General features: G+C 42.5%; 1 pseudogene; it reads right to left on the bottom strand.

Moving 5' to 3' along the window:
• The window catches only part of LOC128574171 (N-acetylated-alpha-linked acidic dipeptidase 2-like), a 31,067-nt pseudogene extending 27,414 nt beyond the window's left edge, over nucleotides 1–3,653 (bottom strand).
• Nucleotides 3,654–14,843: the final 11,190 nt, after the last annotated feature.

Genomic DNA, 14,843 nt, shown 5'->3' with positions numbered 1-14,843 from the left:
AGACCCATTAAGAAAATCACTGATGGGCGGCGCCTGTGGCTCAGTCGGTAAGGCGCCGGCCCCATATACCGAGGGTGGCGGGTTCAAACCCGGCCCCGGCCAAACTGCAACCAAAAAATAGCCGGGCGTTGTGGCGGGCGCCTGTAGTCCCAGCTACTCGGGAGGCTGAGGCAAGATAATCGCTTAAGCCCAGGAGTTGGAGGTTGCTGTGAGCTGTGTGATGCCACGGCACTCTACCGAGGGCCATAAAGTGAGACTCTGTCTCTACAAAAAAAAAAAAAAGAAAGAAAATCACTGAGGGGTGGCGCCTGTGGCTCAATGGGTAAGGCGCCAGCCCCATATACTGAGGGTGGTGGGTTCAAACCCGGCCCCGGCTGAACTGCAACTAAAAAATAGCCGGGCATTGTGGCGGGCACCTGTAGTCCCAGCTACTCGGGAGGCTGAGGCAAGAGACTCGCTTAAGCCCAAGAGTTGGAGGTTGCTGTGAGCTGTGATGCCACAACACTTTACCAAGGGCCATAAAGTGAGACTCTGTCTCTACAAAAAAAAAAAAAAAAAAAAAGAAAATCACTGAGGAGAAAGGACATCAGCCTAACAGGTTTTTAATGAAGATGAAAGTGTCCTATTTGGGAGGAAAAAGCCACAACAGATATTAGTCAAGAAGAGAAGTGAGCCCAAGGATTTAAGGCAAGAAAAGCTGTGCTAGCTCTTCTATTTTGTGCAAATACAGTTGAGGTTAAGATCAGAACTGCATTTTCCTACTAAGCTAGTGACTCTTAAGCCTTGAAAAGGGAAAAGATAAACACCAGCTGCTGCTCTTTTGGTTATACAGCAAGAATGTCTAGACAAGAACTCTTTTTCTAGATTGGTTCCATTGATGCTTCATCCCTCCCTGCCTTGCCAGTAAGGGATGACCTTTTAAAGTTCTTTTGATATGGGCAGTGCCTGTAGCTCAGTGAGCAGGGCGCCGGCCCCACATACTGAGGGTGGCGGGTTCAAGCCCAGCCCCGGCCAAACTGCAACAAAAAAATAGCCAGGCGTTGTGGCAGGCGCCTGTAGTCCCAGCTACTTGGGAGGCTGGGGCAGGAGAATTGCCTAAGCCCAGGAGTTGGAGGTTGCTGTGAGCTGTGTGACGCCACGGCACTCTACCAAGGGCAATAAAGTGAAACTCTGTCTCTACAAAAAAAAGAAAAAAAAAATTCTTTTGATATTGGACAATGCCCCTGGTCACCCAGAACCCTGCGAGTTCAATACTGAAGGCATCAAAGTGTTCTCCTTGCCCCCAAACACAATGTCTCTAATTCAGCCGGGGGCTGTAAAAACCTTTAAGGCTCATTACACACAGTACTCTGTGGAAAGGACTGTCAGTGCTATAGAACTCTGATGGAACTTGGGATGCTATTGCTGTTATAGAAAAGGGCCTGAAAGCCGTCAAGCCTGACATATGAATTCCTGCCTGAGAAAATTATGCCCAGATGTTGTGCCTGACTCCACAGGATTTACAACAGAGCCAATCAAGAGAATCGTGAAGGGGCTTGGCACCTGTAGCTCAGCGGCTAGGATGCCAGCCACATGCACCAGAGCTGGGGGGTTTGAATCCAGCCTGGGCCTACCAAACAACAATGACAACTACAACCAAGAAGTAGCCGGGCATTGTGGCAGGCGCCTGTAGTCCGAGCTACTTGGGAGGCTGAGGCAAGACAATCACTTAAGCCCAAGAGTTTGAGGTTGCTGTGAGCTGTGATGCAACAGCTCTCAACTGAGGGCGACACAGTGAGACTCTGTCTCAAAAAAAGAAAGAAAAAGAAAAGAAAATCATAAAGGAGGGCGGCGCCTTTGGCTCAAAGGGGTAGGGCACTGGCCCCATATGCCGGAGATGGCGGGTTCAAAACCAGCCCCGGCCAGAAACTGCAAAAAAAAAAAAAAAAAGAAAGAAAGAAAATAGCAAAGGGAATTGTAGACATGGCAGAAAAGGTGGCAGTTGAAGTGTTACAAGAAATGGATCTCGAACCCTCGATGAGTCCCCAAGAATAAAAAATAAATAAATAAATAAATTTTAAAAAATACAATGTGCTGACAAAAAAAAGGAAAGAAGAAATGGATCTTGAAGAAATTTAAGAGCTAAGTCTACACTACAGTAGAGGGATTAACAGAGGATGATGTCATGGAGCTGAGCGCCTTTCAGTCAGTGCCAGACAATGAGGCAGGATGGGAAGCGGCAGAGCCAGGAGACAAAGGGGCATCAGCTTGTCTGGTGGGAGAGCTCTGAGTGCTCAAGCCTGCCTTTGACTTCTACAACACAGACCTCCTCACACATCTGATACAAGCATGGAAACTAAGGCAAATGGAGGGAGAATTGGTACGGTATAGAAACATTATTAGAGAAATGAAAAAGGAAAACCTCAGACAGAGATTATGACGTTTTTCTTAAAGTTAGACCAAGTGTTCCACTTCTCCCGCCTCCCCTTCCACACGCTCTGCCTCTGCCACCTGAGGAGAAGGACATCAGCCTAAAGATTTTAAATGAAGATGAAAGTGCCCTATTTGGGGGGAAAAAAGCCACAACAGATATTAGTCAGGAAGAGAAGTGAGCCTCAGGATTAAAGCAAGAAAGGCTGTGCTAGCTCTACTATTTTGTGCAAATACAGTTGAGGTTAAGATCAGACCTGCATTTTCCATCAGAACTGCAGACCACCCCTCTTCCTCCTCCTCAGCCTACTCAAAGACAACAAGGATGAACACCTTTATGATGGTCCACTTCTCCTGAATGAATAGTAATGTATTTCCTCTTCCTTATAATTTTCTTAATAATGTTTTCTTTTCTCTAGCTTACTTTATTGTAATAATATAGGAATTATATATAGAGCGTATAAAATGTATGTTAATCAACATTGTCATTGTTAAGGCTTCCAGTCAATAGTAAGCTATTATAGTTAAGTTTTCGGGAAGTGTAAAGTTATACGTGGAGTTTCGACTGCACTGGGCAACAGTGCCCCTAACTCCCATGTTGTTTAGGGTTAACTGTATACGAAGTATTCTCAAAACTTAATTTAAAAATATATATCCACTGAACTACTAAAAAGATCAATTTCCAGAAGGTTTGTTCTGTATAAACTCCATGTTAGTCTTTGGTAGAGTATCTTTTTCTTTTCTTTCTTTCCCTTCCTCTCCCTTTTTTCTTTTCTTTCTTTTTTTTTTTTTTTTTGATTTTTGGTTGTTTGATGTGCAATATGTTTTTTTGTATGCAGGTAGTAAATAAACTTTGATCTTCCAAAAAAAAAACTATATATATATATATCCAAATAGAAAATAGGCCAAAGTTATCAATGGTGTTTTTTAAAGTCATTTTAAAATTTTTATAGATACAAACTAGTTATACACATTTATGGGATACATATGATGTTTTGATATGAGAAAACAATGTGTAATGACCAAATCTGAGTAACTAGGATGTTCAACGCCTCAAACATTTATCATTTCTTTGGGTTGGGAATATTCAAAATCCATTCCTATCATTATTTTGAAATACGTAATAAATCATTAGTGATAGTTACCCAATTGTGCTTATCTCTTATATCTAACTGTATTTTTGTATGTATTAAACAACCACTCTTTATCTCCACCATCACTACTTCTTCCAACCTGGTAGCCATCATTCTACTTTACCTCCAAGAGATCAATTTTTTTTTTTAGCTGTCACATACGAATGAGAATATGCAATATTTATCTGTCTTTCCTGGATTATTTCACTTAACATAATGTCCTACAATTCCACTCATGTTGCAAATGACGAGAAGGTATATAGATGGTGAATAAGCAGAAGAAAAGACGGTTAATATCAGCACTGGGGGGATGCAAATTAAAACACAGTGAGGCCAGGCACGGCAGCTCATGCTGTAATCCCTGCACTTTGGGAGGCCAAAGCAGGGGGATGGCTTGAGCCCAAGAGCTCAAGTTTGCAGCGAGCTGTGATTATGCCACTGCACTCTAGCGAGACCTTGCCTCTTAAATAAATAAATAAATCCACAAAGAGATATCACTATATCTATTGGAATGGGTAAAATTAAACATAGTGATAATGTCAAAACAGGTGAGGAGAAACCCTCACACATGACAGGTAGGAATGCTAAATGGTATAACCACTTCTGAATTTTCTTTTGTATTTTTTTTTTGTAGAGATGGAGTCTCACTTTATGGCCCTCGGTAGAGTGCCATGGCATGACACAGCTCACAGCAACCTCCAACTCCTGGGCTTAAGCGATTCTCTTGCCTCAGCCTCCCAAGTAGCTGGGACTACAGGCGCCCGCCACAATGCCGAGCTATTTTTTGGTTGCAATTCAGCCGGGGCCGGGTTTGAACCCGCCACCCTCGGTATATGGGGCTGGCGCCCTACTAACTGAGCCACAGGCGCCGCCCACCACTTCTGAATTTTCTTTGTTGTTTTCTTAAACAGTTAAACGTATGCTTATCATACAACCCAGCAATTTCCAGAGAAATAAAAACATTTATCCATACAAAGACTTGTATGGACTCATAGCAACTTTATTCACAATAGTAAAAACCAGGCAACAATTCAAATGTGCCTCAACTATGTATTGTAGTATATCTATACAATGGAATCCTAATCAAAATAAAAATTAATTAATGGGGCACATTTTCTCAGGACCTCTTAAGGCCATGTCTTCTGGACCACGTGTTACACAAACTCAGCTCAGAATAAGCCTCTTAAAGTTATTATTATTTTTTATTGCAATATTTTGGGGTTTTTTTGAGGATGTTACATGTTTTACTTAAATAATTTGCTTTTATACATTTTAAGACAAAGTTACAAGTGTGCCCTTTCCCCAGAAAGTGTGCACTATACCAGTTAGGTGTGAATTTACACACCCCCTTCCTCCAGCTACTTGGTTTCCGTTGAGTTTTATTTCTGTATGCGCACACAGTATTTATCAACTAGTTCCAATTTAGTATTGAGTACATGTGGTGTTTTTTCATTCTTGTGATATTTCACTTAGAAGAATGGTCTCTAGTTCCTTACAGGTAACAACAAAAGACATATTAGATCACTGTTTTTTTTTTTTTTTTTTTTTTTTGAGACAGAGCCTCAAGCTGTCACCCTGGGTAGAGTGCTGTAGCATCACAGCTCACAGCAACCTCAAACTCCTGGGCTCAAGTGATTCTCCTGACTCTGCCTCCCAAATAGCTGGGACTACAGGCGCCTGCCACAACACTGGCTATTTTTTGGTTGCAGCCATCATTGTGGTTTGGCGGGCCCGGGCTGGATTCAAACCCACCAGCTCAGGTGTATGTGGCTGGCGCCTTAGCCGCTTGAGCCACAAGTGTCAAGCCTAGATCACCATTTTTTTTTATGGCTGAGTAGTATCCTATAGTATACATATACCCCATTTTATTTATCCACTCATGTATTGTAAACCTCTTTAAATAATTTTTAAAAAGTAATGAATTGACACATGCAGAGAATTGTATGAATCTCAAAATCATAAAGTCAGATACAAAGAGTGCATATTATTCCATTTATATAAAATTGCATTTTATATAATTTCATTTGCAAAAAATGCAAATGAATCTCAAGTGACATAAAAATAATCTGTGATTGCCTAGGGCCAGGAGAGAAATAAGGAATAAACCACAAAGAGCATGATAGAGACTCGACACCCATAGTTCAGTAGTTAGGGTACATGCCACATGCACTGGGGCTGCTGGGTTTGAACCTGGCTCAGGCAAGCTAAAACAAAAAATAGCCAGGCATTGTGGCAGGCTCCTGTAGTCCCAAACTACTTGGGAGACTGAGGCAAGAGAACTGCTTGAGCCCAAGAGTTTGAAGTTGCTGTGAACTATGACACCACAGCACTCGTACCAAGGGTGACATAGTGAGACTCTGTCTCGAAAATAAAGAAAATTATGGAATTTTTTTGTATCATGATTGAGGAGGAGATTTATTTGGTATAGCATACACCTTCATTAGTTTTCAAAAATCATTTAAAGGGGTTTATAATATGTAAATGGATTAATAAAATGGGATACATGTATACCACAGAGCACTACACAGCCAGAAAAAAAAATGGTGATCTAGTGTACCTTTTGAAACAACCTATAAGGGACTGGAGACCATTCTTCAAAGTGAAATATCACAAGAATGAAAAAATATCACATGTACTGGAGACCATTCTTCAAAGTGAAATATCACAAGAATGAAAAAATATCACATCGGTGGCGGGTTCAAACCCAGCCCCGACCAAAAAAAAAAAAAATATATCACATGTAGGGGCGGTGCCTGTGGCTCAGTCGGTAGGGCGCCGGCCCCGTATACTGAGGGTGGTGGGTTCGAACCCGGCCCCGGCCAAACTGCAACCAAAAAATAGCCGGGCGTTGTGGCGGGTGCCTGTAGTCCCGGCTACTCGGGAGGCTGAGGCAGGAGAATCGCTTAAGCCCAGGAGCTGGAGATTGCTGTGAGATGTGTGAGGCCACGGCACTCTACCGAGGGCCATGGAGTGAAACTCTGTCTCTACAAAAAAAAAAAAAAAAAGAAAAAAAGAAAAAATATCACATGTACTCAATACTCTCAATTGTAGGCTCTATAGGGATGCAACTTACTTTATGTAAATAATGTTTCCACAAGCTGATTTTTTTAGCTACCTTTTGAAAGAGTCTAAACAAAGAAATAAATGCTATGGTCATTGACCTTAAGAAGTTCAGTCATTCCTTTGAATTCACTCTTTTTTCATGCTTAGAAGCTGAAGGATCTGTAAAACTGATCTTTTTGCTTTCATTTTGTCCTATTTGTAAACAATAGATTTACATTTGCAATATGGAATAAAAGTTTAACTTTGGGCAGACAGAAACTGTAACTTCAATCTCTTTTCCCCTAAAACCATTGAGTTACCAAGCATCTAACTCTTCCTGAGATAATATGATGTCTATATAAAACTGCTGATTAAACCCAGGGATGAGGAACAAAGAATAACATTCAGTTGCAGCCCCAGAGTTATGTGAAATTGAAACATCTCTCAATAAGCCAACAAGATACTTTTCTGGTAGGTGAAGTTAAGAAAGACAGACCTCCTTCTGTAATATTGGAATAGACATTTTAAACCATCACCAATTAATAATACATACTTTCACATAAAGAAAAAGCAGTTATAATACACTTTTCACTCTGCAATCTTTTAAACACTATTTTTAAAGATCAAATAGACAAAATCAACTTACCGAAGAAATGATTTAATGTTTTCAGCTTTCATTTCAGATACCAATTTCCACCGTATGCTTTGATGATAGCGCGCTGACGTGGCTGTTTCTCTGAGAGGCTTACTAAACCAGCCTGACGGAAAAAATATACATATATAGACACATAATCACTTTTGACTTTTTATAAAACTATAGCTCCCCTGGGCGGTGCCTGTGGCTCAAGCAGTAGGGCGCCGGTCCCATATGCCGGAGGTGGCGGGTTCAAACCCTGCCCCGGCCAAAAAAAAAAAAAAAAAAAAAAAAACTATAGCTCCCCACCCCTAAAAGCCATTACCCAACAAGTAGATCACCGTGAGTTTAATAAAAAATATGTTCATATTAAATGCAGAAAACATTAAAATTCTGATATGTAATGTGACTTTGAGCTGGCTAAAACTGTTTTATTTGAGGATGTTCTTTTTTTTATTTTTTTTGTAGAGACAGAGTCTCACTTTATGGCCCTCGGTAGAGTGCCGTGGCCTCACACAGCTCACAGCAACCTCCAACTCCTGGGCTTCAGCGATTCTCTTGCCTCAGCCTCCCGAGTAGCTGGGACTACAGGCGCCCGCCACAACGCCCGGCTACTTTTTGGTTGCAGTTTGGCCGGGGCTGGGTTTGAAATGGGGCCAGCGCCTTACCGACTGAGCCACAGGCGCCGCCCTGAGGATGTTCTTTCATTTTCTCCTATGTTATTCATCCAGGCCTGGCCTTTCCCCCACTCCCCGGGCACCAGGTTCTCAGCACAGTGCCTGCCACACAGGGAGCTTTCCACAGTATTTATCTAAATGAAGAGCAGTTCTTTGCAGGGCTGCCCATATTCGTGGAAAGTGCTGACTCAATATTGCTCGAAATAAAACCATTTTTAAATCCCTTAAGATAGTGACAGCTGGGGCGGCACCTGTGGCTCCGTGAGTAGGGCTCCGTCCCCATATACAGAGGGTGGTGGGTTCAAACTTGGCTCACAGGAGTAGAGTGCCGGTCCCATATACCAGAGGTGGTGGGTTCAAACCCAGCCCTAGCCAAAAACTGCAAAAAAAAAAATATATATATTGACAGCTGTTGTTTTTTCGCCGGGGCTAAGATTTGAACCCACCACCTCTGGCATATGGGACCGGCGCCCTACTCCTTGAGCCACAGGCGCCGCCCGACAGCTATTGTTTTTTCAACAGCCTGTACCACTAGCCTGAATTTGTCGAGCATTTAATCAATGTGAAATTACAGTCATATTTTGCCTGTTAGGAAGGCCAAAACACATTCCATTTGCTTGGTAGTTCAGCTGGAAGTTTGCAAAGCTCCTTGAATGTAGCTCAGCTGGTCCAGGCCAGGGCCAGAAAACTCCCAGCTTTCTCCCTTTACCTCGGAACACAAGCAGGAGCCCCGGGAACTGGGAAGGTGTTTCTTACACTTACCCACCATAAATCCCACCAGGAAAGACGCCAGCGCTGCAGCCAAGCACATCCAAAGGTACAGACGGCCCCGGGACTTCGCCATGGCTTCTTCAGGACTGAGCTTGGGACGCCTGCCGCCCTCGCAAGCCTCGGGGCTGCGGACAGACAGAGAGCGGCCGGGAACGCCGTGAGCGCCCCAGGGTCACCGGTCGCCAAGGCCGCTCCGCCCTCCCCGTCGGTCCCAGACTAATGGAACGGGCGCACCCTAAGGCCGCGCTGGTGCTGGGCTGCTGCGGTCCCGGCCCCAGGGTGGAGAGGAGGCCTGCAGCGCGGGGGACAGTGTCCAGCCCCGGGCAGCTTTCACTTTCTGGATGCTGCGTAACCGCGCAGAGGCGGCGGCCAGCGCTGCGCAAAACGCCGCAGGTGTTTCCGAAAGACACTACTGCCTCTTTGCCACTCTCATCCCGAGAATTGCTGAATTTCAGCGCATTTAAGCCTTTTTTTTTTTTTTTTCTGCGCTGTTGGTTACTCTGCTTCCAGAGTTTCTGCTCCAATTTCTTACAGAAGAAATTGGAAGAGTTTCTGGTCCTGGCTGCTCCTCCATTAAAGCGTTAGTGCCTCAACCAGCGTCCACATCAAAGCTGATGGGATCAAATTTTTGTTCCTCCTTACCTAAACAAGTCTTCAGATTGCTGGAATTCTGTTTCCTCTGCTTTTGACTGGGGTTTTTACCTACCTCGTTGGAATGTTGTAGGTTCAAATTAATAAAATTAACCACGGAAAGTGCCGCTGCACTGCCAGTGCTATACAGACAGGCGGTTCTAGTATTGGGGCTCAGAAAACAATTACCTTTAAATATGGCCCTTGGACACACCGGGCTGCAGAAGCAGCCTGGTATCTCGGACCTCGATGTTCCACCCCCATATCCTTTGTCTCTCTCAGAGCACAGGATAAAGTTCTCTGAAGTTTCCTTATCACCTTAAAGTCCAAACCTGCCCCAGGAGAAAAACAATTACCTGTGATCCCTTTCCTGAGTTTTCATTAACTGAACTCCTGTCCCAGGAAGAAAGACTCAAGTCTATCAAAGCGATTGGGAAGAACTATTGTCTGCTCAGAGGGCCCAGGAGACATTATCTCAGGCCATTGTAGGTTCTTCAAGTTCATTGAATTCTCCTAAAAATCATTTACTACCTTACAAAATCATCCACACTTCTCCATCTTGATACAGGATTCCCCCACTTCTGACTGGACAGGGATTCCCCCATTCTTTAGGCTCAGAAATCAGACCCCCATTTCCAGGCACAAACAGGCTGCCCATTCCAGGCTACACCCTCTGGCCTCCAGCAAGGTCATGAACAAAGCAGCCTGGAATGTTTTGGGTAGTTCAACCTTGAGTAGGGGGCACACACCCTAATCCAGTCCCTGAGATAACCTTGCCCTAGCAGAGGAGGGACTGCAATCATTCGTTAATACACTTATTAAGTTTGAAAATGTGTTTTTCCACCTACTAAGTCCTGGCCAAAAATATATGAGATCTAACGATTTTTTTTTTTTTTCAGTTTTTGGCCCTGGCTGGGTTTGAACCCACCACCTCTGGCATATGGGGCCGGTGCCCTACTCTTTGAGCTGCAGGTGCCGCCACCAAAAATGTAATATATGCCTCTAGACCAGTGGTTCTCAACCTTCCTAATGCCGTGACCCTTTAATACAGTTCCTTTTGTGGTTGGGGGTCACTACAACATGAGGAACTGTATTAAAGGGTCGCGGCATTAGGAAGGTTGAGAACCACTGCTCTAGACAAAAGTTCCAGGTGAAAGACTTCCAACTTAGGTCTGCCCTTGTGCCAGAATCTCTGGTGCTTTTTACTCCTGTATTCTTTTCTGTCTGATAAAAATCCTGTCTTACCACTGATCTGTGGTCCGTGGGTTCATTCTTCGAATCCCCAAGACCTTGAAAATTTCAGTAACAATCCCCCTTTCTTAAAGAAGAAGGATAGCCATCTGTACCTTATTGGGTTACTGGAAAATCATTGCCTACCATTTCTCTGTGTTATACATGTTAAAATAAATTTGTATTCTTTTCTGCCTGTTAATCTGCTTTTTTGAGCTGATTTTTTTTTAGCAGAACTGCAGAAGACCGGAAAGTTTTCCCTTGGCTCCTACATTAACAAATAGCATTCCCTTTTCCTTAGTCTCCTGTTACATTTTTAAAGCATTTCTCTTGAAAGATGCTTAGAAGGTTTGCAAAATAGTGGTCCTTGTAACTAGAACTCCCACATCCATCTATCCATCTCATCTCTGAAGAAAATTTTAGCAATATGATTGTCTTCTCAAAATCTCAACAAAAGCAGTATCAGAACCAAAACAAAACTACTGGAGTGGATTTTGCAGATGATGGGACTCCAACCTTCACAGCACTATCTGGGGCCCTGATGGCTCTGATGGTCTTAGGTAATGCAGCTTTCTCCTAACAAATTAGAAGATTGTAAATTGGGCGGCGCCTGTGGCTCAGCGGGTAGGGCGCCAGCCCCACATGCCGAGGGTGGTGGGTTCAAACCCGGCCCCTGCCAAACTGCAACAAAAAAATAGCCGGGCGTTGTGGCGGGCGCCTGTAATCCCAGCTACTTGGGAGGCTGAGGCAAGAGAATCACCTAAGCCTAGGAGTTGGAGGTTGCTGTGAGCTGTGTGACGCCACGGCACTCTACCAAGGGTGATAAAGTGAGACTCTGTCTCTACAAAAAAAAAAAAAAAAAAAGAAGATTGTAAATTATTTTTAATGGAGGTGGCTGTGACAGATATAATGATTTTCCCTAGGAATTTTAGTAGAATCCGTGATAGTTAACCTTGAACCAAAAATCTGTAGGAAAGCCCAGGAGTTGGAGGTTGCTGTGAGCTGTGTGATGCCATGGCACTCTACCGAGGGCCATAGAGTGAGACTCTGTCTCTACAAAAAAAAAAAAAAAAAAAAGGAAAAAACAAAAATCTGTAGGAAATTAATTGGTTATAAAATGTTTGAATTCCTGGCTGGGCACCTGTTGCTCAGTCATTAGGGTGTCAGCCACATGCACTGGGGCTGTTGAGTTCAAATCTGGCGCAGGCCTGCTAAACAACAACAAACAGCCAGACGTTGTGGCGGGCGTCTGTAGTCTCAGCTACTTGAGAGGCTGAGGAAAAAGAATCACTCAAGCTTAAGAGTTTGAGGTTGCTGTGAGCTGTGATGCCACAGTACTCTACCAAGGGCAACATAGTGAGACTCTGTCTTAAAAAAAAAGAAATGTTTGGGGTGCCGCCTGTGGCTCAGTCGGTAAGGCGCCGGCCCCATATACCAAGGGTGGCGGGTTCAAACCTGGCCCCGGCCAAACTGCAACCAAAAAATAGCCGGGCATTGTGGTGGGTGCCTGTAGTTCCAGCTACTCGGGAGGCTGAGGCAAGAGAATTACCTTAAGCCCAGGAGTTAGAGGTTGCTGTGAGCTGTGTGAGGCCACGGCACTCTACCGAGGGCCATAAAGTGAGACTCTGTCTCTACAAAAAGAAAAAAAAAAAAGTATAAAAAAAAAGAAATGTTTGAATGTCATTTAAGTCCTAACTAATGTCAGCTTTTTTGGCTACTAGTCTGTTGGACACTCCTTGAGCGATTCCTCCAGTGTTTTCTATTTTAGAGATAACAGCTTTCAAACAATATTTTCATAACAAAGTAAGTTCCCCCCAACATACACATACAGCAGCATATATAGGAAATTAGCAAGAAATTATTAAAAATGTTCATAGCTAGGGCAGCGCCTGTGGCTCAGTGATTAGGGCGCTGGCCCCATATGCCGAGGGTGGCGCGTTCAAACCCAGCCCCGGTCAAACTGGAACAAAAAAATAGCCGGGCGTTGTGGCGGGAGCCTGTAGTCCCAGCTGCTCGGGAGGCTGAGGCAAGAGAATCGCGTAAGCCCAAGAGTTAGAGGTTGCTGTGAGCTGTGTGACGCCATGGCACTCTACTGAGGGCGGTACAGTGAGACTCTGTCTCTACAAAAAAAAAAAAATGTTCATAGCTAGTGAAGTAGCCACAACCCTAAAACATGGACTAAGAAACACTCCCCTACATTATTCGTTTATATGTTGTATTATACAAGAATATTGAGGGTGGCGTCTATGGCTCAAGGAGTAGGGTGCCAGCCCCATAGATGGGAGGTGGTGGATTCAAGCCCAGCCTGGCCAAAAATTGCAAAAAAAGAATATTGAATATTGAGATTTTACTCACTATCCAGTGTCTGCTTTAGCAGTTGGGTGACAAGGGTTTCCTCTATGCCATACACAATATAAATGTTACTTCTTCACATACTAATATTTTGAGGTTTGATTATATAATTTGTTAATTTCTAGACTCTTGGCTTTTTCTATCTGCTATGCATGGGACCATTTTTTGTTGGCCGGATATCTCTGAATAGGCAGATCAAAATCATCTTTAAAAAAGGCTTGTTGGAGAAAGAGAAAGTAGAAGCTAATGAATGAAAGGGCTAAGTTATTCATGATTTTTTTCCCTCTACTATCTCAATTTTTATAGCTACTTGAAGTTTGGCTAATAGAAGAAATCAATGAATTATTTAGCAAAATTTTCCAGTTTGATTAATATTGCAAAATTGAAATTAGATTATTCATCATTCTATCAGCACTTAGTGAGAGGGGCTATAACATGCCACACATTGTAACAAATTCTGAGGATATGATCTTTGCCTTTATGAAACAATACAATGAGAAGGTAAATATTGAATAATTAAATGTGAAGTGTTCCAAGAAGGAGGAGTATTACCTCAAATATGAACGTTGTCTGTGCCGCAGTAGGCATCGCCTGCAATCTGTATCTTGACAATCCATTGTAAAACGTCCAGTTAGCTGGTTCAACAAGTCTTTGGCCTTTTGTTAATACAGAAGCTACAAGTATTCAGATTTCATCTTAGTTAAGTTTATAACAGAAGGATGCTATCAAAATATAGTTTCTAATTATTACCACCTTGGCAGATATTTGTACCTTGAAAGCACACTTAACAAAGTAATGTGATTGACTTCGGCTAACCCTTTTCAAATTTTCCTTCAAAGCTAAAAGTGCATAAAAAATGTTTAGTATTGGAAAACTAGTCTCTCAGTAAAACTATTTGACCTGTGTGACCTTCTTCTAATTCAGTAAACCTTTAACATTACAGAATTCACAATTTTCTCCACTCAAGTTAATTAGTTTTTATGTAACCACCCCCACCCCACCCCACATCATAGAAGAGGCAACTTTGTAACTGTAAAGTTAAAGGCCCTTCAATGGGTTATGGCAAGGTTCAAAACAAAGTGTGACATATGTATTAATAAAGCAGTATATGAGTAAATATAAGTTGGCTTCATAGAAATACTGAGTACATTGGTACTCTTTCCTCCATACTTAAGATACTTTACTCACACTTTCTTATGAAAGACAGAACACAACTATAGCCCAGGATGAAGGAGAGAAATGGAGTAGGAAGGGAGGGGAAGAGAGAGGGTTGATAGAAGGAGGGTAAAAGGTGGGACCACACCTATGGAGCATATTGCAAGGGTACAAGTCAAATCTGTCAAGTGTAGAACATAAATGTCTTAACACAATAATCAAGTAAATGAGGTGAAAGCTATGTTGATTGGTTTGATGTAACCAAGTAAGATTATATAAAAAAAACAACACATTGTACCCCACATATGCATTAATGTATTCATGATCTATGTGTATATGACTTAATAAAAAAAAAACAAACAAAAAAGCAGTATATGTAAATTCTGCTTATAGAACTAAGATTTAATTACTAAGCCTTAATGAAAAAGGAATAATGTTTATTAGCTCAATGATAAAAAGGCTAGATATTTGTCAAACCCAGAGTCTTACCAGCTGCTGTGTCATAAATTTCATGTTTTGTTTGAAGGTGTTGCCTTATCCTTCATATGACAGGCTCACTGTACAGATACAGACATTATGCCATTAATGATGTCACAGGTGGCATTACTGGGGAAAAGATAATAAGCCCACATGATATTGTTATCCAGATAGCAATATTCATTTTCCAAAAGAATGGCTGGTTTACGTCATGATGGCTGTGATTCGTAACAAAAGGTATACTCCAGTTTAATATTTCTAAGATTCTGGGCCCTTAAATTGTCAAAACTTAGTTTCAAACATGAAACAGGATGTTATAATGTTAGTTCATTA

This window comes from Nycticebus coucang, chromosome 21 (assembly GCF_027406575.1).
Source record: "Nycticebus coucang isolate mNycCou1 chromosome 21, mNycCou1.pri, whole genome shotgun sequence".
Lineage (NCBI taxonomy): Eukaryota > Metazoa > Chordata > Mammalia > Primates > Lorisidae > Nycticebus > Nycticebus coucang.
This window is presented reverse-complemented; position numbering and strand designations above follow the sequence as displayed.